The 27,732-nt window shown below is 45.9% G+C and overlaps 1 pseudogene; it reads right to left on the minus strand.

Moving 5' to 3' along the window:
• On the minus strand, window positions 1-22,695 carry LOC112630128 (annotated as a pseudogene).
• Window positions 22,696-27,732: the final 5,037 nt, after the last annotated feature.

Below are 27,732 nucleotides of genomic sequence, written 5' to 3' on the forward strand. Positions count from 1 at the left end.
CTACCTTTCACCAGTCTGTTCTGGCACATTACTGATGATACTATGATCACCCTGATCAATGGTGGCCAGTATGCCTACTCTGTAGTATTTTCCACGTGCTGTGCCCAATTGGATATTATTGCCAACATAGTGATGGACAAGTTTTGGCCAACATCATGTTGTTCTCTATTTTGGATTTCCTTGAAGTTGGGCAATTGTTAGCAGGCACAGACAGTTTCACCTTGCCTCATCTGATCATCTCTGGAATCTGCTTATATCCCCAGCACAGATTTTCCACTTTTCATGTGTTAGAGTCTAGAGTTGATGCATTCCAGTGAGTTTTTCTACAAAGCAAACGTTAAACACAGACCTGAAGGCCTCTTTTGCCACCACCTCAAAACTATGTCCACGGTAAAGGGAATTTGAGGAGATATAAAATTAAAAACAAAAATAAAATAACTGGATCTAGCTTTCTGAACCTGAACCCATTAATAAAACCTCCCCAAGTCATTGAGAGGGCCTCTGGGGTCCCTTGGGGCCCTCCAAATGCCAGTGGCCATGCTGTCACCCCAGCAGGCTCGCATCTGCCCACCCCAGCCGAGACTCACCTCTCCACGTGAATCCCAGTATTTTGTTATGGCAGCCTGAGCTGACTAAAGCAGATAATATTTCAAGTCTTTTGCTAAGTAACTTCTTCTCTTGTTTTACTTTCTAATTCCCAACAGGATAGTGCCCTCTCCTGGAGAGCAAGGTCGTACCCACCTTAGCATCCTTCCCGGGAACTGACACTCAAACAGGGATTCATCTCATTCAATCCAGTTCAGCATTTCGGAACAACTGAGGAAAGGCCTGTCTACATTTGTGAGAAAGTATGTTTCTGAATATAATCCAAAAGATCTAGTTTTATATTTTTTCAATTGTATTCTAACTAAAATCATTTTCTAAACATATCATTTGAGAACTCCTTTTGAGGCTTTAAGGTATAAATAGAAATTGTTAACTTAGTTGGATTTTAATGGGTTTTTCTTACTCTTGACAATGCTTACGAGGGCTTTTCATGCCTCTGAAGTATTCTGAATCTCCAACCTGCCATCATGTTTACATTACTTCTTCCTAGTGTTGAATCAAGTTTAGCCTAAAGCTACCTCCTTACATACTTTATGATCAGCGTAAAGGTTTCTCTGCACATCGTCAGTTATAACCTAAATGGAGGTATAAACAAACTGTAGCCTACTTTGTGCCAATCACTGAGTTTTCGCCAATCAAACAGGGCCATCTATTGAAAGTGTTCAAGTAATGCAAACTCCAAGGTGTAACCAATCCACCTACTTGTTCCTCACTTCTGTTCTCCGTAAGTCACTTTCCCGTTTCTGTCCATTAATCTTCTTCCACCACGTGGCTGCGCTGGAGTCACTGAGTCTATTCTGGTTCCGGAGGCTGCCCGATTCGCGAATCGTTCTTTGCTCAATTAAAACTCTTTTAAATTTAATACGGCTGTTTTTCTTTTAACAACAGCAAGAACCACCCTTCCTTTATAATCAATCACAAATCAATTCATCCTTCATGTGATCCACTATGATTTCTCAGGAAACTAAAACAGAATTAGTGAGGTTTAACAATATGTGTATTTTACAAAACAAGTGTTCTTCTCCAATCAGTTCACATCTGCAAAAGCTTTATCTTTTCTTAGCACGCTTACTACAACGTGGGAAAGAAAAACACCCCAAAAAAGTTGAGGGCTGGTCTCCCACTCCTGTCCTCCATCTGAGATGGGATGTTGACTCTGTCTCTGAAATTTATAGCAACGCAGCTCTAATAGCAGATAAGGAAAGACCTGGCTTCTTAGGAACTCACTGTATCTCCACTTAGAAATGTAGGTGGCCCAGAGATCACAGCAGTGATGAAAATAAGGGTGTGAGATTGTTAGACAGGATACCTAACTCAGTGGGGCTGCTGTGTCCTCATTGGGAAAAAGAATCACAATGCATTTCCTGTCCTCTAGTGGAGTTAGTTCGTTATCTACAGGAAGCACTCAGCAAAGCTTCTTATATTATTGAAGCAGCAGCTGAAGAAGTCTCATAACTATACTCTGAACAGCACAGTCTGTTAAGCCTGAGGCCCTGAAGTCTCTTATAACTATACTCTGAATAGCACGGTCTATTAAGCCTGAGGCCCTCTGCCTGGTTGGGAGGACTCTTCCATTTCTCCTGCTCGATGACAGTGGCTGCTCCCTCCAGCAATTCTCTTTCCTGCCTCACCCTCTCCAACAGAGGCTCCCTACTACCCGCAGACTGGCCTCAGGTATGTTTGCGCCATAGACTGGCCCCAGGTGTGTTTATGCCCACAATCCTTGTTCAAAAACATTCCACGGGCCGGGCGCGGTGGCGCAAGCCTGTAATCCCAGCACTTTGGGAGGCCGAGACGGGCGGATCACGAGGTCAGGAGATCGAGACCATCCTGGCTAACACGGTGAAACCCCGTCTCTACTAAAAAATACAAAAAACTAGCTGGGCGAGGTGGCGGGCGCCTGTAGTCCCAGCTACTCGGGAGGCTGAGGCAGGAGAATGGCGTGAACCCGGGAGGCGGAGCTTGCAGTGAGCCGAGATAGCGCCACTGCACTCCAGCCTGGGCGACAGAGCGAGACTCCGTCTCAAAAAAAAAAAAAACAAAAAACATTCCACGGTACCTGAAGCATCCACACTATTAATTCCAAACATCTTCAAAATGGTATTCAAAGCCCTTCACAATTTCACTGCTTCTAAATGTTCCAGCCTACTCTCTCATTACAACTTCCCAAGTTATGTGATTCATAACCCCCGTGGGTCTGGATCGACCCTAGTGTCTCCTACGTTTGCTCAAGCTATTCTCCTTCCACGCGGCCTCATTTTTTTACCAATTTGGCCAGTGCTGTGTTGAGCCATGTTGGAGTCCAGGAAAAAGGAAGGATGCACACCCCCACATGCACTTCTTATATTTGGAATCAAGTGTATTCATCTGTTCTCACACCGCTAATAAAGACATACCTGAGACTGGGTAATTTATAAAGGAAAAAGGATTAATGGACTCACAGTTCTACACAGCTTAGGAGGCCTCACAAATTATGGCGGAAGGCAAATGAGGAGCAAAGCCACATCTTACACAGTGGCAGGCAAGTGAGAACTTGTGCAGGAGAACTCTCATTTATAAAACTATCAGATCTCACGAGACTTACTCACTACCCTGAGAACAGTATGGGAGAAACCACCCTGATGTTTCAATTATCTCCACCTGGCCTTACCCTTGACATGTGGGGATTATTACGATTCAAAGTCAGATTTGGGTGGGGACACAGCCAAACCATATCAAGTGTAAAAGCTAATAAAAGCTCTACAGTTTTTAAAAATGACTATATATAAAGCTCTAGGTTGCCCAATCTGCTCACAGGTTGCTGACAACCCTTATAAAGGCTCCTGGTAGGGAACTAGGAACCAAGGGCTGATTAAAAAGAACAGTTCCCTTGTATGAGAATGCAGGCTCATTCAAAACGTCCTGGACTTATTAAAATAATGGATGTTCTATTACTCATGGGGTATTTCGCATTTATTTTGATTTTAAAATATTTCATTAACATGTTACTAATCTTGATTACTGAGTTTTTTTGGCACTCCTGGACATGCGGTAGCCCACTCAAGTGTCCCACTCGTTTTACCCTAATCCCCCCTTCAATCTGGTAAAAGTCTGTGAGATCCCCGTTTCAATTCCATTTCCTCGAATGAGCTTTACCAGAGCTCCTTAAATGAACTAGGTCTCTCCCTGTCTTCTACTTCCACAGCACGCTGCTTGGGTCTCAGTCTTGGTCTTAAGTACTCTGCCCTTTAACAGGTAATTTATGTAGGTCTTACTCTCTTACCAGCCTGAAGCTCCTGTAAAGCAGAATTCACACCTTTTCTTTTCTTCTCTTCTCTCTTTTTGAGATAGAGTCTTGCTCTGTCGCCCAGGCTGGAGTGCAGTGACACAATCTCAGCTCAATGCAACCTCCACCTCCCGGGTTCAAATGATTCTCATGCCTCAGCCTCCCAAGTAGATGGGATTACAGGTGAGTATCGCCACGCCCAGCTAATTTTTGAATTTTTAGTAGAGACAGGGATTCACCATGTTGTCAAGGCTGGTCTCAAACTCCTGGCCTCATGTGACCCGCCTGTCTCGACCTCCCAATGTGCTGGGATTACAGGAATGAGCCACCGCGCCCAGCCCCACATTTTTCATTTCTATATTCCCTGCTGTATTGAACACAGTGCTCTGCACACGTAATTTTTCAATGACAAATCTTGGCTTGATTAAATGACAACTCTAAGCCCCTTTCCTGGAATCTCACTCAGATGTTATTTACTGTAAAGCAGGACTTAATATAAGTTATTCTATTGCGACTGTGGAGAACTTCACTCCTGAAGCTCTAAGGATACGAGTTCATCATACAGAGGCCAAGGCATAGTCCACTGAAACCTCCCTGATGATTTCCTAATCTCCTTCAGTGTCTCTTACAAATGGGACTCCTCGCATTTTCCCTGCTTAGATCAATGTGGGTTTCTCCCACAGTGAGGGCTGCCTAAATTCTTTACTCTCCCTGCTGTAGAACTAGAACTAGACATTGGGTCAAATGCTCTAAATGTTTTTCATATTTGTGAGTATACTTGACTGTTTTCCATCAATCTACCTCTCATTCTCCAGGCAAAGCTTCTCGAATGGGGGAAGCTGCTGCTCCCCCAGATTGCTGGGGAAGAAAGGGAGTTCCTGATCTTTCTTATAGGCTCACTGAGTTTCTGGTCTGGAGATGCACTATACTTCAGAAATGGCTCTGGAGAAGAGAACTCAGGATCCTCAAGACCCGATGGCTCCTAATAATAAAAGCCTTTGGGTCTACTGACATTTTTCCTAAGTAATCGAAGACATGTCTGCATGCATTTCTTGGCATACTTTTCCACACTCAAAGCAAGTTGCTATGTGTTAGTATTAAAGCAACTCATAACAGTAAAAATGAATTTCTGCACCAAGAGAATGAATTAGCAGCTGAGAAAGTCAAAGTGAAGAGCTCTCAGTAATATCTCTACCACCTTGAAGTTTAAAAATTCCTAAGACTCTAGGAGGAAAGAGGAGAGAACGTGGGTCCTGTTCTTTCCTCCAGGATGTAAGGTTTTTCCAGGCTACTTTGAGAAGTCTCAATTACTCCAGGCTATAGAAGAATAAAATCGGAGATGAGTTCCCTGAAATCAAGGACACCGCCTTATCTAAGGGTGCTGGGAGCCCAATGAACTTGCTGGGGACAGTTTGAAGGATCCTCTTAAGTTCTGAAACGAGGTTGCTGCTGCCTGCTACAGACCACCCACAGCCAATGTCCTTGTCTGAGCGACACAGCTTCCCAGTGATCACCACCGATCCAGCCACCAAGTATGCAGCCCAACCTATGAAGCTGAGCCCAGAAGTGGCTCAAGAAAAACAAGCCACAACCCAGAACTGAAACACAACAGCCTTTTCCCTTAACACCATACTTGCTCTATTCAACCTCCGCCACGGCCAATTCAATAGATTCACAGAAAATATCGCCAGGATGCCTTGGTTCTCAACACCAAGTTTGGAAAGCTGGGTTTACACGCCCCAGCTCAGCAAGCCCGATCGGTGATTTTGTTGGGCTCATTCCTCGCTTGGCCTCTTCAAGCAGAGATAGGCCCTGCAAGAAGTCTCTCTAGGAATTGTTTTCTCCATATTCTCAAATGCACTTTTCCTATATCCTATCAATGGGCATGGAGTGAGAGTGATACGGGCATGTGGAATTTCACAAGGCAGGATGTGCCAGCTTCAAGGCTACTGAGCTTTAGGTATACACTTGCTATGGTTTGGATTTGTGTCCCCACCTAAATCTCATGTAGAATTGTAATCCCCAAAGTTGGAAGAGGGGTCTGGTGGGAGATGATTGGATCATGGGGGCAGATTTCCCCTTTCTTGTTCTCATGATAGTGAGTGAGTTCTCGTGAGATCTAGTTGTTTAAAAGTGTGTAGCACCTCCCCCTTCTCTCTTTTCCTCCTTCTGTGCCGTGTAAGACATGCCTGCTTCACCTTCACCTTCCACCATGATTGTAAGTTTCCTGAGGCCTCCCCAGCCATGCTTCCTGTATAGCCTACAATAGAGTGAGCCAGTTCAACCTCTTTTCTTTATAAATTACCCAGTCTCAGGCATTTCTTTATAACAGTGCAAGAATGGACTAATACAACAACACTGAAACATACGTGCCAGCCAGTATTTGCCCTGTCCTGTTCTCGACATGGTGACCTACCAGTATCACTCTTTCCAAGCCCATTTCCACTGCTCCTTCATGTTCTTCTTTGCCTTTTGAGTAAACAAGTCAAATCTATCCATTCATATCCCCATGTATTCACTTGCTTATCCAACATTTTCTGAGCACCTTCTGTGTCCAAGCCACTGGCCAGGTGCTATGGGGGCTGGGGATGCTCAGAGATGACTCTCAGAGCAGCAGAGAGCCCTGCTAACTCATCTCCCTCCCCATCTGCTCCCTACATTGCCAGCATTTTGGAAGCTCAGACCTCCCCATACCCTTAGCCCTAGCCACCATTACGTGGATGAACCAAAATCAAATTCTTCAATAGGGAAAGATTTAGAGATCTTGTCCTCATAGAAAAGGTAAAAGCAATGTTCCTAAAATCAACAGTATGGTGTTTCCATTAGAAAAATAAAAGTTCAGATTAGTCGAATATTGCTGGGTACCAGGAAATCTGTGCAGGCAGAGAAATTGTCTGTCGGGCCTGTGCCAAGATAATCTTCTGTCCAGTCTTCCGGGAGGTCAGGGCGGGCCAATGCACTGACTCACCAGGGAGGGCTTTCTAAGAAAGAAGTCTGGCCAGAAATCTTCTAGTGGGAAATATGCTATTTTTCTTGTGCCTGGTCTCCCTGACTCCCTCCTATACCTGTTGAATGAGGGAGTTCATCCGCGTGGTGTTTGAGAGCTCAAGTTGTCCAGCATTGTAGTAAACATCAGGCAAATAGCAGTAAACAGAGCCTCCCTGTCCCAGCTGGGAGGAGCCGAGACATTGAAGAGCACAGTGGTGAGCCACAGACACATAGAAAAGCAAATCAAGCACCGGGTGCAGTGGCTCATGCCTGTAATCCCAGCACTTTAGGGGGCCAAGGTGGACGAATCACCTGAGGTCAGGAGTTCGAAACCACCCTGACCAACATGGTGAAACCCCAACTTTACTAAAACTACAAAAACTACCCGGGCGTGGTGGCAGGAGCCTGTAATCCCGGCTACTCGAGAGGCTGAGGCAGGAGAATCTCTTGAACCTGGGAGGCAGAGGTTGCAGTGAGCTGAGATTGCACCATTGCACTCCAGCCTGGGCAACAACAGCAAAACTCTGTCTCAAACAAATAAACAACAACAACAACAAAAAGAAAAACAAGCAAACAGAAGCAGGGCTGCCCATAACCTCTGAAAAGAAAGAACTCTCATGTTCAGTAATCTTCTCTTGGGCAGGAGTGTGAAAATACGGACTCTTGAATTTGCTCGCCACATCAGAGGCAGAATTGTAGGGGAGCTTTTACATGTGTATGTCATCCAGCCTCAAGGCAGCCCCTTGATGATAGATTGTGTTACCCTCATTTTCTCCAGGGGAAAACTGAGGCTCAGAGGTCGTCTTGCCTACAGTGACTATTGGCAGGACTGAGGTTGGTACCCAGGTCGGACTGACTCCTCCGTGCAGGCTTTCCCAGAAATCAAAGCCTCACGTGACCCCCTCCTCTAAGGCATGGCGGAACCCAGCTGTCTGTTCAGGCAACGGGAAGGAGGCGGTGGCCCACCTGGTGGATTTCAGGGGTGCTGCCACCTGGAAAGTGTCCCTCAAGAGCTCACCAGCAGTCCCTGGAACTCAGACCAAAATCAGTCTCTTGGGTGTTTAAATTGTAAATATGTTTACCTGTATTCAGTCTCATCCTGTTTATTGTTTGCTTCTCTTCAGTCTACAAAGCATTCAACACTCACCATTCTAAAAATAATAAAACTGGGCTGGGTGCGGTGCCTCACGCCTGTAATCCCAGGACTTTGGGAGGCCGAGGCAGGTGGATCCCCTAAGGTCCGGAGTTGGAGACCAGCCTGTCCAACATAAAGAAACCCTGTCTCACTAAAAATACAAAATTAGCCGGGCATGGTGGCACATGCCTGTAATCCCAGCTACTCAGGAGGCTGAGGCAAGATAATTGCTTGAACCGGGAAGGCAGAGGTTGCAGTGAGTCAAGATGGCACCATTGCATTCCAGCCTGGACAACAAGAGTGAAACTTTGTTTCAAAATAAATAAATAAATAAATAATAAAAATAATAATAAAAAAACTGGCTAGGCATGATGGCTTATGCCTGTAATCTCAGAACTTTGGGAGGCTGAGGCAGGAGGATTGCTTGAGCCCAGGAGTTCAAGACCAGCCTGAACAACATAGCAAGATCCCATCTCTACAGAAAGTAAATAAATAAATTAGCTGGGCGTGGTTTTACTATAGTCCCAGCTACTGGGGAGGCTGAGGTGGAAAGATCGCCTGAGTCCAGGAGTTTGAGGCAGCTGTGAGCTATGGTTGCACCACTGCTCTCCAACCTGGGCAACAGAGCAAGACCTTGTCTCTTAAATAATAATAACAATAATAAAACTGAAAACGTTTCACACCTCTGCCTGCCCCTCTATTTATAACCTTATCTTTGATGTTCCAGCTCTTTGGAAAAGTGGGATCACAGCACCACTGCATTTTCTTATCCCCCTGTAACAAGTTCTGGAGTTGCTAAAACAATGTATTCCTAAGGTGACTAGTAGGTGACTGCTACTTGTCATCTGTAATGGTATCTTTCAGTCTTCTGCTTACATGACCTTTCTGTGGCATTCAGTATCTACAGGTCACCACTTCCTTGGACAGTCTTCTTTCCCATCTTCTGACAAACTCATTTGTTCTGATTTATGGCACTCCGATGATTCTCCGTCTTCTTTGCCTGCATGCTAGATTGATCTCCAATTTGCAATCCATCCCTTCTTCTGTTCCTCCCTCTTTACCTCCCTCTCAGCCAAAGATCTCTCTTTAGAAACCATCACCGAAGGTAGAGGTACCAATCTCTATGCTTTGACACCTCCTTCTGCTCCTCACTCTCCACATTCATTTTTACAAAGTCTTTTTTTTTTTTTTTTTTTTTTTTTGTGAGATGGAGTCTCACTCTGTCACCCAGGCTGGAGTGCAGTGGCATGATCTTGGCTCACTGCAGCCTCCACCTCCAGGGTTCAAGCGATTCTCATGCCTCACCCTCCCAAGTAGCTGGGACTATAGGAACCCGCCACTATACTTGGCTAATTTTTGTGTTTTTAGTAGAGACGGGGTTTCCCCATGTGAGTCAGGCTGGTCTCGAACTCCTGACCTCAAGTGATTCACCCATCTTGACCTCCCAAAGTACTTGGCCTCCCAAACTGCTGGCATGAGCCACTAAGCCCAGCCACAAAGTCTTATAAATTCTGCCTTTTAAAATTCATCCTGCCACCTCCATTATCTCTGCTCATACCTGCTTTTAGGTCACTTTTAAGGAGAAGGCTCCTAGCTGGTTTTCCTGCTGACAGTATTTCCCCAACCTCCACATGGCTGTCAAAGAGATCTTTTAGAAGAACAAATACAGCAAATACAGCCACGTTAAGACATAAATGCAGGTCTGTCTGACTTCTCCTTACTTACTGTAAGTTCAGGTCTGAATGCCCCCTGGCTGGTGTGTAAGCCTCTTTTTACAGGAGTCTGACTGTGCTTTGCCAGACCTGCCTACAGCTGCCACTGCCATTATCTGCCCTGAGTACACCTGCCACTCCTCCCTGTCTTTACTGCTCAACTCCCATTTAGTAGAAGCTACTCTTGTCTATGCTTCAAGGTCTAGCTCAAATGTCACCTCCTCTGACCAAGTTTCTCTCTTCTACCCTTACTCCCTTCCCCCAAGAATGGCAGAAGGCTGGGTAGGTCGCTTTGTGCCTCCACCTCACTTGAGTCCTCCCACTTCCCAAAGCCCCTCTATTATATGGAGGTGCTGGGCAGGCAGAGCCAGGTTTTATCCGACTTTGTTTTTCTGGTAGAGTAACTGAAACACCGTAGGTGCATAATGAATGATCGTGATGACCATGGAAATAAATGAATGAGTGAGTGAGCTACTGAGTTACAATCATTCTTTCAAGGACTTTCAGAAAGGAGGGAGGGAGAGAGACAGGGGTGCGGATAGAAGGTAATTTACTGGGTCACCAGCCAGAGTTCGATGAAGGACCAAGTCAGTTTCGTTGGACAGAAGCAGGCTCGTAGCTTAGAACCAGAGAGCTGCCTTGAGAACCCCAGGAGAGGTGAGAAGCCCTGGTGAACAGAACACAGATGAGACAGAGCGAGGGGTGCATCGGGCTCTGGGTGGCCTGTGCATTTCAAACTGAAAGGGGGCAGAAAATTGACCAGAATACACCACTTCACAATTTTTCCTTGAGTCTTTTTGTAGAGTGACAGGTTTTCATGCTTGTAGAAAACTCCCTATACTTAGAAAGCTAGATGCCTCTGAGAAGGGGAGTCAGATTTCAGCAGTGTGATAAGGGCTCCTCCTGGTGGATCTACATAAAATGAGAAAAGAATCTTTTATTATTATTATTATTTTGAGACAGGATCTCACTCTATCATCCAGACTGGAGTACAGTGGTGCAATCAGCCTCAACCTCCCAGGCTCAAGCGATCCTCCCACCTCAGCCTCCCGAGTAGCTGGAACTACAGGCACCTACCACCACACCTGGCTAATTTTTAAAATATTTTGTAGAGACAGGGTCTCACTACATTGCCCAGGGTGGTCTCAAACTCCTGGGCTGAAGCAATCCTCCAGTCTTGGTCTCTCAAAGTGCTCAGACTACAGACATGAGCCACCGTGCCTGGCGTAAGAATCTTTCCTATTTCTCTTCCTCTTATCCAGTTATTGAATTTTCTCTATTTTTGTGGCTGTGTTAGTTTTCTCTCACTACCGTAACAAATTATGACAAACATAGTAGCCGAAGGCAACACACAATTATGATCTTACTGTTCTGTAGATTAGAAGTTCAAAACCAGTCTTACTGGGCTGAAATCGCGGGGCTGGCAGGGACGTGTTCCTTCTGAAAGCGAGGGCTCTGGGGAGAGCTCGTTTCTTTGCCTTTCCAGCCCCCAGAGGTCACTGCATGCCTTGGCTCATGGCTCCTCTCTTCACCTGCAAAGCCAGCAAAACGGCGAATCTTCCTGGCCCTTCTCCAGCAGTCGTGTTGTCCCCTAACCACGACCTCAGCTGGGGAAGCTTCTCCTCTTTGAAGGATTCGTTTGATTAGACTGGACCTGCAAGAACACCTCAAGATCACCTTCTTATCTCAAGATTCTTGACCCGAATCACATCTGCAAACCCCTTTTGCCATATAGGGATCATATTCACAGGTTCTGGGGATTGGGTTGGGGACATTTTTGTTGAACCATCATTCCGCTATCACTGATTGCCACATTCCAAGTGCCAGAGTAAATAATGAATAGTATGTTCCCTCCCTCATGGAGCTCTCACTCTATCAAGGGAAATGGACTTGGAAACAGCCTTGGCATCATGCACCTTATATAAGGCAGAGACACCGTGGGAGCACTGAGGGGGAAACGCTATCTATATTGGTTCTCTCACTGCTATAAAGAAATATCTGAGGCCGGGCCCAGTGGCTCACACCTGTAATCCCAGTACTTTGGGAGGTTGAGGCAGGTGGATCACTTGAGGTCAGGAGTTCGAGACCAGCCTAGCCAACATGGCAAAACCCCATCTCTACTTAAAATACAAAAATTACCCGGATGTGGTGGCACACCTCTGTAATCCCAGCTACTCGGGAGGCTGAGGCAGGAGAATGGCTTGAACCTGGGAGGCAGAGGTTGCAGTGAGCCGAGATCATGTGACTGCACTCCAGCCTGAGCAACAGAGTGACACTCTGTCTCAAAAAGAAAAAAAAAAAAAGGAAAAAGAAACATCCGAGACTGGGTAATTTATAAGAAAAGAGGTTTAATTGGCTCATGGTTTTGCAGGCTGGACAGAAAGCATAGTGGCTTCTACCTTTAAGGAGACCTCAGGAAACACAGTCACGGCAGAAGGCAAAGGGGAAGCAGGCACATCTCACATATCCAGAGCAGGGTGAAAGGTCTCGTGAGAACCCACTCACTATGGTGATGAAGGACGATGATGCTAACCACTCCCATGATCCAACCACCTCCCACCAGGACCCACCTCCAACATGGGGGATTACAACTGAACATGAGATTTGGGTGGGAACACAGAGCCAAACCATATCACTAGCTCTGCCTGGAGACCTCAGAGACAGGTTCCCAGCAGGGAGGCTTCTTCAGCCCAGAGATGAATCAAGAACAGCAAAGACAGGATGCTGCTGTGGCTTCAATGTCCCCCGCCAAACTCACGTTGAAACCTCATCCCCAATGTGGCAGTATTGAAAAGTAGGCTCCTTGAAGAGGTGATGGGATCACAAAAGCTGTGCCGTCAGGAGTAGATTAATCCATTCATAAGCTAATGGGTTAATGGATCAGTGGGGTATAAAGAGAAACTAAGACCTGAGCGAGCATATTAGCACACTCAGTCCCTCCCTGTGTGACACCCTACACCACCTCAGGACACTGTCTAGTCCCCACCAGCAAGAAGCGTCTCACCAGATGAGGCCCCTTGGATTTCTCAGCCTCCAGAGCGGTAAGAAATAAATTCTTATAAATCACCCACTTGCAGGCATTCTGCTATAAGCAGCAGAAAACAAACTAATACGCATGCCTTATCTACAACTAGAGCCTACTCCACCCACTCTGTATAGACTGTTTTACTACTTGGCTTCCAGGAGGGAGGGAACAGTATGAAAAGAACACAGATGCATAACTACATTTAGAAATGGTTCTCGGCCGGGCGCGGTGGCTCAAGCCTGTAATCCCAGCACTTTGGGAGGCCGAGACGGGTGGATCACGAGGTCAGGAGATCGAGACCACCCTGGCTAACACAGTGAAACCCCGTCTTTACTAAAAACACAAAAAACTAGCCGGGCGAGGTGGCAGGCGCCTGTAGTCCCAGCTACTCGGGAGGCTGAGGCAGGAGAATGGCATAAACCCGGGAGACGGAGCTTGCAGTGAGCTGAGATCCGGCCACTGCACTCCAGCCTGGGCGACTGAGCGAGACTCCGTCTCAGAAAGAAAGAAAGAAAGAAAGAAAGAAAGAAAGAAAGAAAGAAAGAAAAAGAAAGANAGAAAGAAAGAAAGAAAGAAAGAAAGAAAGAAAGAAAGAAAGAAAGAAAGAAGGAAAGAAATGGTTCCCAAGGGGCCTGAGAGCTGTGTCAAGTGTAGCTTTAAATGTTTCTAAATGATTTTTTATCCTCAAAAAACTTGGTTCAAATGCAATCTTAACTGGATGTGCAACAAGTCAAACAAATTAAAATAATGATTACCCTGGGACTTCACTGACTGGGTGTGAAGGAGGCTTTGGCTGCTGGAAGTGTGGAGGATCCCAGAGACCGTCTGGGGCAGTGGTTCCCAGTGTTTTGTCTTTGCTTTTCAAGCAGCATAAGCATTCCTTTAAACAAGATTTTAGGTGGACATGTGAAGCAGGGTAACCCCAAACTCTGGCCACCCATCTCCAGGGACAGTCTAGAGCTCTGGGGGCCTGGGTGAGCATCTCCAACCTAGACCAACCAAAGATCTTAACCAGACCCAGAGAGCAGCCAAAGCTAGTATGGGAAGGGTGACAGAGAGGACAACCTGTCACCTGCATGCTTCCCCACACTGAGGCTCCGGCACGCATGAGAGAGCCACGAGAGGCATGTTATCCTGAAACAAAAGAGATGCAGAGAACTTATTCCAGATGTCACTGTTAAACGAACCATGGTGGCAGTTTCTGCCCATCAGATTCCTGTACGTAGAGACTAATGAAATTCCCCAACCGGAAACTCTAGAGAAGTTCAAGATCCCCACCATCCCGGAAGGGTGAAAGCTGCACTGGAGTCCTGTTAGGAGCAGGAGGAGCCCTCAGCCCTCGGGGCCCAGGGCTGTGGAGAAGACAGGGTGCCCCGCTGGCTGTTTCACCTCAGCACACCCTGGGTTTCCAGGAACAGGCAGGGAGCTAAAGATGATGAAGTTTAGGGGCCTTTAGGGCCTCGAAACTACAAGCTATTCCTCAAAGACCAAGCCTCACGTGCCTCTGGGTCCAGAGGTGCAAAGGCGGGGCTGTGCTTGAAGGGTTTCTAAGGCAGTCTTTCTCTTGCCCACCTCAAAAATCCTACCTGGGCAGGCACCTCTGGGTCTTCTACAGTTTGGGGCATGTATCATTCATTCTCAGTGGAGAGTCATGCAGATGCTAGAAATCAAAAGCGTTTTTATTTATTTTTAATTTTGAATTTTTGTGAGGTGGATTTTTGCTCTTGTCACCCAGGCTGGAGTGCAATGATGTGATCTTGGCTCACTGCAACCTCTGCCTCCCAGGTTCAAGCCATTCTCCTGCCTCAGCCCCCCAAGTAGCTGGGAGTATAGGTGCCTGCCACCATGACTGGCTAATTTTTGAGTATTTTTAGTAGAGAAGGGGTTTCACCACGTCGGTCAGGCTGGTCTTGAGCTCCTGACCTCAGATGATCCACGTGCCTCGGCCTCCCAGTGTGTTGGGATTTCAGGCGTGAGCCACCATGCTCTGCCAAAAGAGTTTATTGACTGGGGCAGGATGATAGAAGAAAGAATGCAGGTCAGACTCAAATAACAGCCTTACCTCTTTTACTTAGATATCCAGATGTTCTTTTTAGCAAATTAAATTTTCTAATTTGCTTTTACTTTGTAAAAGTAAAATTACTTTGATATTCTGAGTATAAATGCACTGTGCTACATTTAAATGCATCCAACACACATAATTTTAAAATGTTTTATGAGAAATTCTGAACCTCCAATAGACAACGACCCTTCTCCTACAAACTACAGTTATTCCAAGGGCCTTTCACTCTGTCTTCCACATGCAAGAGCTTGTAGCAGGAAAAAAAAAAGACAGACAAATGAAAAAGAGAGAAAGAAAAAAAAAAGAGAGAGAAGGAAGGGACGGAGGGAGAGGAGGGGGGGGGGGGAAGGGGGGGAGGGAGGGAGAGGAGGGGAGGGTAGGAGAGGGGAGGGGAGGGGATGGGATGGGAAAGGAGGGAGGGAGAGAGAGGAGGGGAGGGTAGCAGAGGGGAGGGGAGAGGAGGGGATGGGATGGGAGGGAGCAAGGGAGGGAGAGAGGGAGGGAGAGAGGGAGGGAGAGAGGGAGGGAGAGAGGGAGGGAAGAGAGGAAAGGAGGGAGGGAAAAGAGGGAAGGAAGGAGGGAGGGAAAAGAGGAAGGGAAGGAGGGAGGGAGGGAAGGAGGGAGGGAGAGAAGGGAGGAAGGAAGATATGTATGTGTATATTTTTATCTATGTCTATGTCTAGACGGGTCAGCACAAATATTGAATTCACACTATATACTGTGACCTGCAACAGATACTGAGGATGCCAACATGGATATGAGACCCGTAATTAGCCTGGAGGAGCACAGAGTATACTGAGGGAGATGGATTGTTACAATACAACTGCTACGTTACGTTCTCCTGCTACAGCAGAGGGAAGAGCCCAGTGTTCTGGGGATGCTCTACGCCTCCCATCTAAGCTGGGTTTAATCACTTAGCGGTAAATATCTGTGGTCCATTTGATTGATGGATTCGAGCTACAACTATAGTAGCCTTTGTAGGAGAAAGAAGCACCATAGAGAGCACCTAAGACCCACAGCAGACACCGATGTTCTCTGTTATATCATCTCAGGCTCTGTCTGAATTCTGCACCAGGATAAGCAGAAAACCAGCAAAACAGTTGTCATCTTCCATGAAGTCTTCCTAGATTTATGCCACACGGCTCCCCGTCTGCATCCCCAGAACACTGAGCTCTTTCCTCTGTTATAGCAGGAGAACATAATGCAGCAGTTGTATTTAAGCGAGGTCTTGAAGGACGACCGCAAGCTTTCTGTCTAGTGTTAGGGAAACTCATTTCAGACTGCAGAAACAGTGTGAGCTGGGGTGTGGAGGATGAGGAGGGATGACAGCTGGTCCAGGCAAACGACAGAACCAGGGAGAACAGCGGGCACTGCTACTGCATCACCCTCCGTGGCAGCAGCTTGGCCCTGACTGCGGAGGGGCAGGCCAGCTCAGGTGCATCTCAACTCCCTGAACCAGTGCTGAACATTCCCTCGTCAACCTGGTTACCAAACCTTCTTCTGAAAATGAGAAGTAACTTGTTAACTATCAGAGCTTTCTCACAAAAGAATGGGCTTCAGGAGTGGTAGTGAGGTCCCTGTGAGAGGAGGTATGTAAGCAAAAGTGATAGGATAGGCCTTTTTTTCCAGGCTGTAGTAGAAGGGAGGTTTGGGACTAGAGAAGACTGGCCTAACAGACCCCCCCTCAGGTTTCTTCCAGGGCTAAGGGGCCATGATTCCCTTTGAAAGTAGAAGTTCCTGCTCTCCTATGGGGAATGGAAAAACATGTCCAGAGAGGTTAAGTGACTTACCCCAGGGTACACAGAAAGTTGTCCCAATCATTCTCCAAACATTTCTTTCTTTCTTTTTTTTTTTTTTTTTTTTTTGAGATGGAGTCTTGCTCTGTCGCACAGGCTGGAGGGCAGTGATGTGATCTCAGCTCACTGCAAGCTCCGCCTCCTGGGTTCACGCCATTCTCCTGCCTCAGCCTCCTAAGTAACTGGGACTCAGATGCCCACCACCACGCCCAGCTAATTATTTTTGTATTTTTAGTAAAGACGGGGTTTCACCGTGTTAGCCAGGATGGCCTCGATCTCCTGACCTTGTGATCCACCCCCCTCGGCCTCCCAAAGTGCTGGGATTACAGGCACGAGCCACTGCACCCGGCCCAAACATTTCACTTTCTACGATCTGATCTCAAGTGGACCTTTAGACAGCTGAGAACAGATGCTGGCTCTTGTCTCTCTGCATCCTCTTTACCAACTTTGCAAGCATCAGACAGCAGCTGGACCATACATAGATATGCCTCATGTATGCAGCTTCAGTTCTGCCAAGCAGGGCCATGCCCAAATGTGAGAATAATATGTTTATGTGGACCTTGAGCAAGACACTGTGAGTTGAGTCCTGACTTCACAACTGCAAGCAGGAGGCTTCCCTCTGCAAGCGGCACTTGCTGTGACTAATTGAGGGGTTTGTAGTGAACATGTCCCTTTGCCTCCTGCTGGTCCTGGCATCCTAAAGCAAACCTTGGGTCTATCAACACCAGTGATACTGAGAAGCAGATATTCTCTTCACTCTGTTCTCCTTCCCAGCACCCATCACGCCGCTGGGCTACAATCCTGCCTCCAGAAGTCCCAGCTGAATTCACAAAGATGTTCTGGAAAGGAAGGCAATCTTTCCAAAGTTCTTGAGAGCCAGGGACATCCGTTTGTGCAGAACTCTAGAATATATAACGTGGCTTCACACAGGTCACTCCACTCGGACCCAGGGCTCTGGCACAGGTGTCATCCAAACCTTCTCCTGCACACACGCAGCAAAGTGAGGCCCAGGGCTGACGCCCTCTTGAAGTCACGGAGAGAATAAGCAGAGCACCAAGAAATCGCAGCTCAGTTTTCTGACCCTGAAGCCTGGGTTCTCTTCCACATACACCAGATGGCCTGCTGAGCAAGGCTTGGGTATTCCTTGACAAGGGATGAGCAGGGCTGGGATCCAGGATGAGTTGAAGTGGGTTGAGGATTTTCCAGGGCTCGCAGCTCTAGCCGGAATGCGAGCAGGCCACAGGCACAGAAATCAGTCTTTAGAGCTCGCTGGGGCCACACGTGGGTGCTGGGCTGAGGTGGTGGCTTGTGGTTGTGAGTGCTGGAGATCACTGTTCAATGCAGGCCAGGTCCCATCCAGGCAGGAGGACCAGGCACTAACTGGCCTGCTCTGCCCTCGATCTGGTGCCTGTGCATCTGCCCGGCAGACACAGCTCAGAGGCCACCAGGGCTGAGCCGTGCCCCAGGGCCACCCTCTGTGAGGCTGTCAGGAAGACAGAAAGGGCCACAGGGCAGCTACAGGGACAATGAGTGGCTTGCTGGTGAGGGACAGTAGGAGGCTGAAACCAAGGGAACGGACGAAAGCTTACAACCCCAAAAACAGATGGTGCCTTGTAGCAGACAGACACCGAGAACCCACGGTGGGGGCTCTGAAAGGGGAGGAGGCCTGCCAGGATTACCACTGGTTCCCACACGGGCCTCCCTGCTCCCCGTTCATCCTGTGTGCCAGCCACACCAGTCTTGCAGACCTGTCTCTCTTCCTTTGTTTTGGGTGCCTTAGGAGACAGTTCACACACCCTGGCCCGAAGACCACCTGCTTTTAGAATCCAGCCCACCCCATCCTCCCAGCCTCGCTGCCTCCTCCCGCACCAGCTCCTCACTCACTGCCCCACCTCCTGGCCTTTGATCACTGCGGCCCCTCACTCCGAATGACTCCACCTGTCATCCGGTCATTTGATTGCCTCCCATCCTTGAGGACCCACTTTTTGGGACCGCAGTTGTCTATAAAGACCTCCCTGGCCCCTCACTCTGAGCATCCCTCTCTATAATCCCTCCAGGACTTGCCTGGCCCCACCACATACTGTGCTTCTCCTGCACTGCCTGCCTAGGCTCTCCCAGCCTCTAGAGGATGGGCTGGGGGCTGGCCATGCCTTGTCTACACCTCCCATGTAAGCTGGGTTTAATAGCTTAGCGGTAAATATCTGTGGTCCATTTGATTGATGGATTCGAGCTGCAACTATAGTAGCCTTTGTAGGAGAAAGAAGCACCATAGGGAGCGCCTAAGACCCACAGCAGACACCGATGTTCTCTGTTCTATCACCTCAGGCTCCGTCTGAATTCTGCACCAGGATAAGCAGAAAACCAGCAAAATAGTTGTCTTGCCACTCACTCCACAGGTGCAGTGGTCTGCAGACTAGCAGTCATAACTGGCGTATTGTCTGGTTTTCACAGTTACGAGCACACACTTCCCCTCCTCTGGTGCTTGCAGCAATCCTGGGGAAGGCAGGGTAAATATAGTTACCAAGTCTTACCACACTCCATGAAATAAGATTCAGAGAGGAGAAGACATCTTCCCAGGGCCTCCCAGGGCGGGCAAAATCCAAACCACGTCTTTGACTTGGAAGCCAGACCTCCATCCAGTATGACATGGTTATTTTAGAAAACGAACATGGCAGAACTAATTATTTTTCAGGTGTTTAGTACCCATGACGTGTGTCCAGTGCCCGTAATGCCTAATCTCTGACTCTCATGCCTTTTAATGGTCTTCCATGCCCAACATTAAACCTCATTTCAGGTCTGATCAAGGAGGAAAAGCTAGGTTTTGTAATGGAATGAAAGTGATGTGGAAGAATTGAATCAACTGTAAGATAACATTTCACACAGGATTTGCAGGGCATAACTGTATTTCATCAACAGAGTTACTCAAGTCATTCATTTGAACGCAGAATTTTTTCTTTAATTCAGTCCTATGCCAAGGAAAGCCCTGCCAGTTTCTGATTCTCAAAGAACATAGAAGGCACGTTCTCCCTTTCTCTGCAGACTTTCAGTGATGCTATTTGCAATGCTTCTTTTGTTTCTGAAGAGGCAGACAGAGGCCCAAGCCTGGTGCCATCAGGGAACTGAAGTTTTATCTGACGTGGTGGAAACTTCCCAGGGATCTCCGCAGCCCAAACTCTGTCTCTCTTTCACTACTGAGCACTGATCTGAGGAGTCCCATGAGAAAATGTCAATATTCAAAAGTCTTAGAAAACAGGAAGTAAACAGATTTGCCAGTCAGAGGTGAGTAAAACATTCCACTGGTCCACCTAAGGAACTCCAGCTGATTCCAGTTTAGTGTTTCTCTCTCAGGTCCTAATAAAAGGTAAAAGCAGGATATGCAGAATCCTAGAATAGTTGGGCTGGTAAAGACCAACCTCCCTGTTTCATAGATGAGGATGCTACACCCAGATTAGGGAAATGACAGCTAGTGAGTACTCTCAGTGGGATTCCCTCTCCAAGTTCCAATCAACCAAGATTTTCCAAGCTCATATATTGTGGAAAGTTCTGAGAAGGGCAAGAGAAGTGTGTGGCACAGAGGTACCCTTGACCACACAGTCTGGCCTGGGGAGATACCATTCCTACACCCTGAATAGTAAGAGTGACACTGGCAGTGGCTATGGCTATCTGGGTAAGTGACTCTGGGGTCTTTTTCTGTTTCTTGTTTTAGGAGGCAGGGTCTCACTCTGTTGGCCAGGTTGGAGTGCAATAGTACCATCATAGTTCACTGTAGCCTCTAACTCCTGGGCTTAAGTGATCCTCCTGCCTCAGCCTCCTGAGGAGCCAGAAGTACAGGCACATGATACCACACAGTAAGTGTTTGTTATTATTTTTGGTCTTTTTCTTTACAGAATCCCACATAGATTTGACTAGTATCAGCCAGATGGTAGGCAATGTTTGTTGCACTGAAGTCAGTCATTACAATGTTGTCACTTTGAGGTAAATCATTGACACATCCAGTAAGCTACTTTTTAGGATTATCCTGTGGGAGGAGGGGGAACAGAACCTGAAGAAAACAGAATTTTCACCCACTTATTTTGAGAGCTGGGAGAAGTTCAGAGGCAAGACAGAGCGAGAGGCAACCACCCTTGGCTCAGGAAGGCTGGAGTTGGAAAGGAAGACAAGAATGTAGACAAAGGAAAAGCAGGGAAGGGAGAAGAGAAAGCAGAAAATGAACCGTATAAGTCCATTTTCACACTGCTGTAAAGACATACCAAAGACTGGGTGATTCATAAAGAAAAGAGGTTTAATTGATTCAGAGTTCTGCATGGCTGGGAGGGCCTCAAGAAACTTACAGTCATGGCTGAAGATGAAGGTGAGGCAAGGATCCTCTTCACACGACGGCAGGAGAGAGAAGAGTGAGCGAAGGAGGAACTTGCCAAACACTTGTAAAACCATCAGGTCTCACAAGAACTCCCTCAAATCATGAGACCAGCATGGGGGAAATGGCCCCCTGATCCAATCACCTCCCACCAGGTTCCTCCCTCAAAACTTGGGAATTCCTATTCAACATAAAATTTGGGTGGGGACACAGAGCCTAGCTATATCATAAACTTTACTTAAAATGTGTAAAGGTGTTGCTTAAAATGTGCAAACCAGTGTGTGTAAGGCCCTATTGCTTTCTTTAATAGAAAGTAAAGTGCATCAAGTCTCAAGTCTCAGAATTTGGTCCAGGCAGATCCAATCTACCAGTTTGGTGTCTGAGCAATTTAGTATGGGCTCTACTGCCCTCTTCTGGAAATTCTGGGAATTGGTCTTCTGGTTGTCAGTCACAAATACTAGAAATCTGAGGCCAATTTCATTGTCAAAGTTGAGACAGAATTCGGCAGGTGGCTCAGAAGGAAGGAGAAGCAAGGTGAAGGTAACATAGCACATTTCTTAAAATATGCAGAAAAGTTTCTACAGCCCATTTAAACATTAATAATAAAATTCACTGTTGCAAAAAAAAAAAAAAAAGAAAGAAAGAAAAAAAGCCTTGTGTTGAGTTTTGTTCGTGAGCAAAAGGTGTTGAAAGACTGATTACTTAAGGAAAGGCCTCAGACTTTGGAGTCAGACCCACCTGAGTTCAAATCTGGGCTCTGCTGCTTGTTGCGTAAGTGACTATGTGACCTCAAGCTGATTATTTAACCTCTCAGGCTGTTCTCAGCTGTAAAATGGGGACCACAATGCCCACCCCAGGGGGAGGAAGTGAAACGATGCATTTAAGAGAACCAACATGTCATAGACTCCCTTTCAAGAAATTCAGGTAGAGAAAAGTATGCAATCCTGATGAGAAAAATGAGGAGAGACCCGCGTAAGTGGAGAAGCACTTATTACGGTCAAGAATAGGCAAAAGTAATTGGTGGGGAGAGAAGTCAGAACAGTGGTTACCTCTGGAGGTGGGTGGGTGTTGACAGAGGAGGGATGGAAGGAGCTTTCTGGAGTGCTGGGAGTGCTCTCTATTTGGTTCTGAGTGGTAGTTACACAAACACATACATTTGCCAAGCACATACTTAAAATTTGTGCACTTTACATACACAACCTTTAAAAAGAGGGGAGAGGAGGAGAAAGAAGAAGGAGGAGGAGGAAGAGGAGAAGGAAAAAAAAAAAAAAAGCCTTTTGTTTTTTTTTTTTTTTTTTTTGAGATGCTGGAGTGCAGTGACACAATCTCGGCTCACTTCAACCTCCGCCTCCTGAGTTCAAGCGATTCTTCTGCCTCAGCCTCCTGAGTAGCTGGGACTACAGGCATGAGCCACCATGCTCAGCTAATTTTTGTATTTTTAGTGGAGACGGGGTTTCACCATGTTGGCCAGGCCTGTCTCAAACTCCTGACCTCAGGTGATCCACCCACCTCGGCCTCCCAAAGTGCTGGGATTACAGACGTGAGCCACTGTGCTCGGCCCAAGAAAAAGGCTGAAAACAGTGTTGGGGCAGGGGAGATTCTAGAACTTGAGTCAGGATAATTATCTCAGCTTTTTAAAGTCTGCCCCATCTCTTCTACCTGTTCATGACACGACCTGTATTCGTCCTGAAAATTATGGGAGGAGACATCTGCGTGCAGATTATGAAGAATTTCCGCTGCCACAGCCATGAGCAGATGGCGTGAAGGCGAACTCACCTGTGATTCAACCCAGATGAAGGCAAAGCCTGTGAGACGTGAATAAGTGGACGTGATTTCCAGAAGAAACCCCTTGGCTCAGGGTGGCAGGGGCTGGACGCCAGGACGGGCTGAGAGGCAGGGGCTGGAGGCCAGGATGGACTGAGAGGCAGGGGCTGGAGGCCAGGATGGACTCAGAGGCAGCCAGAGTCGAGTTGAGGGATGCGTAGGTTTTGCTGCTATAATTTCTGGAAAATGTTTCAGGTGTGGGGCGTCAACAAGAGTGGAAATTCCCACATCAGCTCCCACACCTTTGCATACCAAGAGTACTACACATGCCACAAGCAGTTCAGCTAGGGCTCTGCCCCAGCTACTTGCTAAGAAAAGTTGTCATGCCGGATAGAGAAGGAGAACCCTTCACTTCAGCCTCTTCCTGCAAGCATGACAAACAAACACAGGCCCACAGGCCCATAGGCCAAACTCTCTTCCACAGTGAAGGAACTCAAAACCGGATCATTCCAATGTCCTTATGAGCAAATTAAAACTCTGAGGAATTTCCCCCCATTTTCCTTCAAATGAGCTGGAAAGATTTGAAGAAAGACTCTTGTAAGCTCTGGTAACTACTGTATGAAAAGATTTAAAAGGAAATAACTTGGGGAAGTAAACAATAGCCCATGAAAGATAGAAATGCTTTTTAGACACTGTTGAAATGAAAATGTTGGGTGAAAACTGATAAGAACATTAACAAAAGTAAGCTGTCTGAATACCAAATTACACACAAGGAGATGCCAATAAAAAGAGTCAACTTTTACCACAGAACGCAAGACAGAGGAATTGAAGGTGGTGTCAGGTATGGGGCTGGGGGGAAATAAAGGCAGATTCATGAGAAAAAAGAAAAAGTGTAGGGAAGGACACCTCAGTCCCATCCACCACGCCCTGAAGTCAGCCAATAGCCCTGTCACCATGCAGGTGGAAGGGTTTATTATGTGGAAAACTTGAAGCAGAGAGGGTACAAAGTGAGGACTCGCCATGGAGGCAGGGGAGCGGCACCACACTTCACACAGTGAGAGTGACCTGGCTGAGAGTCTTCTCCCCACCCTGAGCCCCCATTAGCCACTTTGTTCCAAGAAGTTTGACTCTACCCATCCTCACCACCAGGAGGAAGAGTCTCCACTGGAGGAATTACAAGAAAAGTCCAACAGACACTGATATTGGGGAGTTCTCCAACACAAGAGCCAATGCCTACCAGTCACCCTAAGAGCTCACAACCCCAGTCTTGCATGTAGACTTCCAGAAGCTTTACAATGCATGCAAGATATTTGAAGACAGTCTCAGAGTGAAAGAGCTCAAAACAAGCAAAGATTGGAACTGAGGGCTGAGCGCAGTGGCTCACGCCTGTAATCCCAGCTCTTTGAGAGGCCAAGGCAGGTGGGTCATGAGGTCAAGAGTTCAAGACCAGCCTGGCCAACGTGGTGAAACCCCATCTGTATTAAAAAAATACAAAAATTAGCCAGGCGTGGTGGCGGGCACTTGTAATCCCAGCTACTCAGGAGGCTGAGGCAGAGAATTGCTTGAATCCAGAGGCAGAGGTTGCGGTGAGCCAAGATTGCACCACTGCACTCCAGCCTGGGTGACAGAGGCAGACTTCATCTCAAAAAAAAAAAAAAGATTGGAACTGAAGAAACATAAACGTATGGAGAAAAAATAGCTTGACCCACCCTCAGAGAGAGAAAAAATATCTCAACCATAAAATGAGATTAGGAGGCCATGAGGAAATTCCGAGAGCTCTTATAAATTAAATTACGATAGCTGAAAAAAAAATCTGAAGAACAGCTAAATGTAGAATTGAAAAAGTCTCTTAGAGAGTGGAATAAAATAAGTTAAAATGATTGAATAGTAGGAAAAGGAAATATTAATCAATCAATCCAACATCCAGCCTATAGGATTTCTGAAAGAAAGCAAAGATGTAGCACAATCAAAGATAATAGTACAATAAAATTGCCAGAACAGACAACATGAATTTCCAGATTGAGAGGGCCCACTGGGCGTGCAGCACGATGAATAAAAAAGACCCCAACAAATACTTATTGTTGTGAAATTTCTAAAGACCTGGAATAAGATTCCAGTAGCTAAAAGCAACCAAAGACCTCATTCAAAACATGGAGAATCAAATGGCACAGGGCTTCTCAACAGCAATGCTGAGACCGTGTCCAAAGAACAAGCATTGGATATATGAGGGAAAATAATATTCAGCTCAGAATTCTGCACCCATGCAATTATCAGTCAAGTAGGACATTTTCACACACATCTGATGTCTCAGATTATATGCCGCTCTTGCACCCATCGGAGGAATTATTGGAGGACATACTCCACCAGAAGATGAAAATGTACCAAGAACAAGAAACCAATTCCAGGAAACTAGAGTCCAGTTTAGGAGAACCACACAAGAAAAACCAGCCCAAAGCCCATGCAGGTGGCTTTGAGAATGAATCCAAAGGACACAGGGCTGGAAACAAATCAAGCCAATAGATGACCTGCTATGCTCAGAAACGAATAGTCAAGAGGCTTCATAAAACAGTTAGTGGACTTGAGAAGAATGGGTGAGAGCAATCTGGAAAATGAAGTAAACAAAGCAACTCCAGAAACAGCAAAGTAGATATCATCAGCTTCACCAACAACAAAATATAGAGCAAGGTGGTGAAATCAGACACCATCCCTGGTTCTGCAGCAAGCATTGCTAATAAGGTCGTTATAATGCAAATACTTAAGTGACTAAATAATGAAATAATTAAGTTTGAAGGTTGAAGGACGGGAAGAAGCCAGTAAAGATACTCAATCTCCACCTATCATTAAAGAAAGACAATAGGTATGACCAAAAAAAAAAAAAAAAAAGGCAAATCAAGAAAGAACTGAGTAAGCAGACTTTGTAGATGTAAAAAAGTAAAAATAATAAAATAGATAAAAGTGTGAAAGTGGAGGACAGGATTCGGGAGTGGGAAAAGATGACAGAAAAGCCTGCTGTTTTCTGTCATATACTTGAGGTATTATTACTTTTTAACGATGTGATTTTAAAACTTACTAGACAGTTACATTAAGACATGAGATAGTAGCAGAAACAGAAAGGCTGACAGATAGATGACTAGAACTGAATTGAGAATCCAGAAATAAATGTTTACATTTATAGTCAATTGACTTTCAGAAACGATGCAAGTAAATGCAATGGGGAAAGAATCGTCTTTTCAATAAGTGGTGCTGGGGCAACTGGATATCTACGCGTAAAAGAATGAAATTGGGTCTCTACCTCCCACCATATACAAAAACTAATACAAATGGATCAAATATGAAAATGTAAGAGCTAAACCTAAAAACTCTTAGAGGAAAGCGTAAGTGTACATCTTCATGACCATGGGGTAGGCAACGGGTTGTTAGATGTCATGCCAGAAGCATAAGCAGTAAGAAAAAATAGACACATGGAGGACTTCATCAAAACTAAAACCATGTGTGCTCCAAAGGACACCATCAAGAAAGCAAAAAGACAACACACAAAATGGGAGAAAATATTTGCAGACCACATATCTGATAAAGAATTTGTATGGAGAATATATATTTTAAAATTCTTACAATTCAATAATAAAAAGACAACTTTTTTTTTTTTTTTTTTTTTTTTTTGATGGAGTCTCATTCTGTCACCCAGGCTGGAGTGCACTGGCACAATCTCAGCTCACTGCAACCTCCGCCTCCCGGGTTCAAGCAATTCTCCTGCCTCAGTCTCCTGAGTAGCTGGGACTACAGGCACACGCCACCACCCCTGGCTAATATTTCTATTATTAGTAGAGATGGAGTTTCACCATGTTGGCCAGGCTGGTCTTGAATTCCTGACCTTGTGATCCATCCTCCTCGGCCTTCCAAAGTGCTGGGATTACAGGCGCGAGCCACCAAGCCTGGCCAAGACAACCACTTTTTAAAAAATGGACAAAGGCTCTGAATAGACATTTCCATAAAGAAAATATATACATGGTCAATAAGTACAAGAAAAGATGCTCAATATTATTGATCATCAGAAAAATTCAAATCGAAACCACAAGCGACCGTTTTGCACCCCCTAGGATGGGTATAATTAAAAAGACAGACAATAACAAACATTGGCAAGGATGTGGAGAAACTGGAACTTTCATCCACCGCCTGTGGAAATATAAAATGGTGCAGCTACTTTGGAAAACAGTCTGGCAGTTCCTCAGAGTTTTAACATCAAGTTGTCATAGCACCCAACAGTTTTTTACTCCTAGGTATATACCCAGGAGAAATGAGAACCTGTGCCCATACAAAAACTTGTACATAAATATTTAGAGCACCATTATTCATAATAGCCCAAAGGTGAACACGACCCAAACGTCCATGGGCTGATGAATGAAATAAGATGAATAAATGAGATGTAATATATTCATATAATGGGACATTATTTAGTAATTAAAAGAAACGAGGTACTGATACATACCACAACACAGATGAACTTTTAAGTTTTTTTTATGTTTACTTAATCCCAGGTGTGGGATTACTTAATACAGATAAACCTTGAAAACATGCTTAGTGAAACAAGCCAGTCTCAAAAGACCACATATTGTATGATTCCATTTATATCAAGCATCCAGAATAGGCAGATCTATAGAGAGAGAAAGATTAATGGTTACCTGGGACTGGAGGGTGATGAAAGAAAACTCAGGGATAGTTAATGGGCACAGAATTTGTTTCTGGGCTGATGAAAATATAAAATTTATAGTGGTGATGGTTGCACAGTCCTGTGACTATACTTACAGCCACTGAATAGTACACTTTAAATGGATGAATTGTATGGCATGTGAATTGTATCTCAATAAAGCTGTTATCAAAAAATGGCTTTTGGCTGGTGGCAGTGGTTCATTCCTATAATCCCATTACTTTGGGAGGCCAAGATGGAAGAATCTCTTGAGCCCAGGAGTTCAAGACCAGCCTGGGCAACGTAGTGAGACCCATCTCATCTGTTTCCTCTTCTGT

This window comes from Theropithecus gelada, chromosome 8, assembly GCF_003255815.1.
Source record: "Theropithecus gelada isolate Dixy chromosome 8, Tgel_1.0, whole genome shotgun sequence".
Lineage (NCBI taxonomy): Eukaryota > Metazoa > Chordata > Mammalia > Primates > Cercopithecidae > Theropithecus > Theropithecus gelada.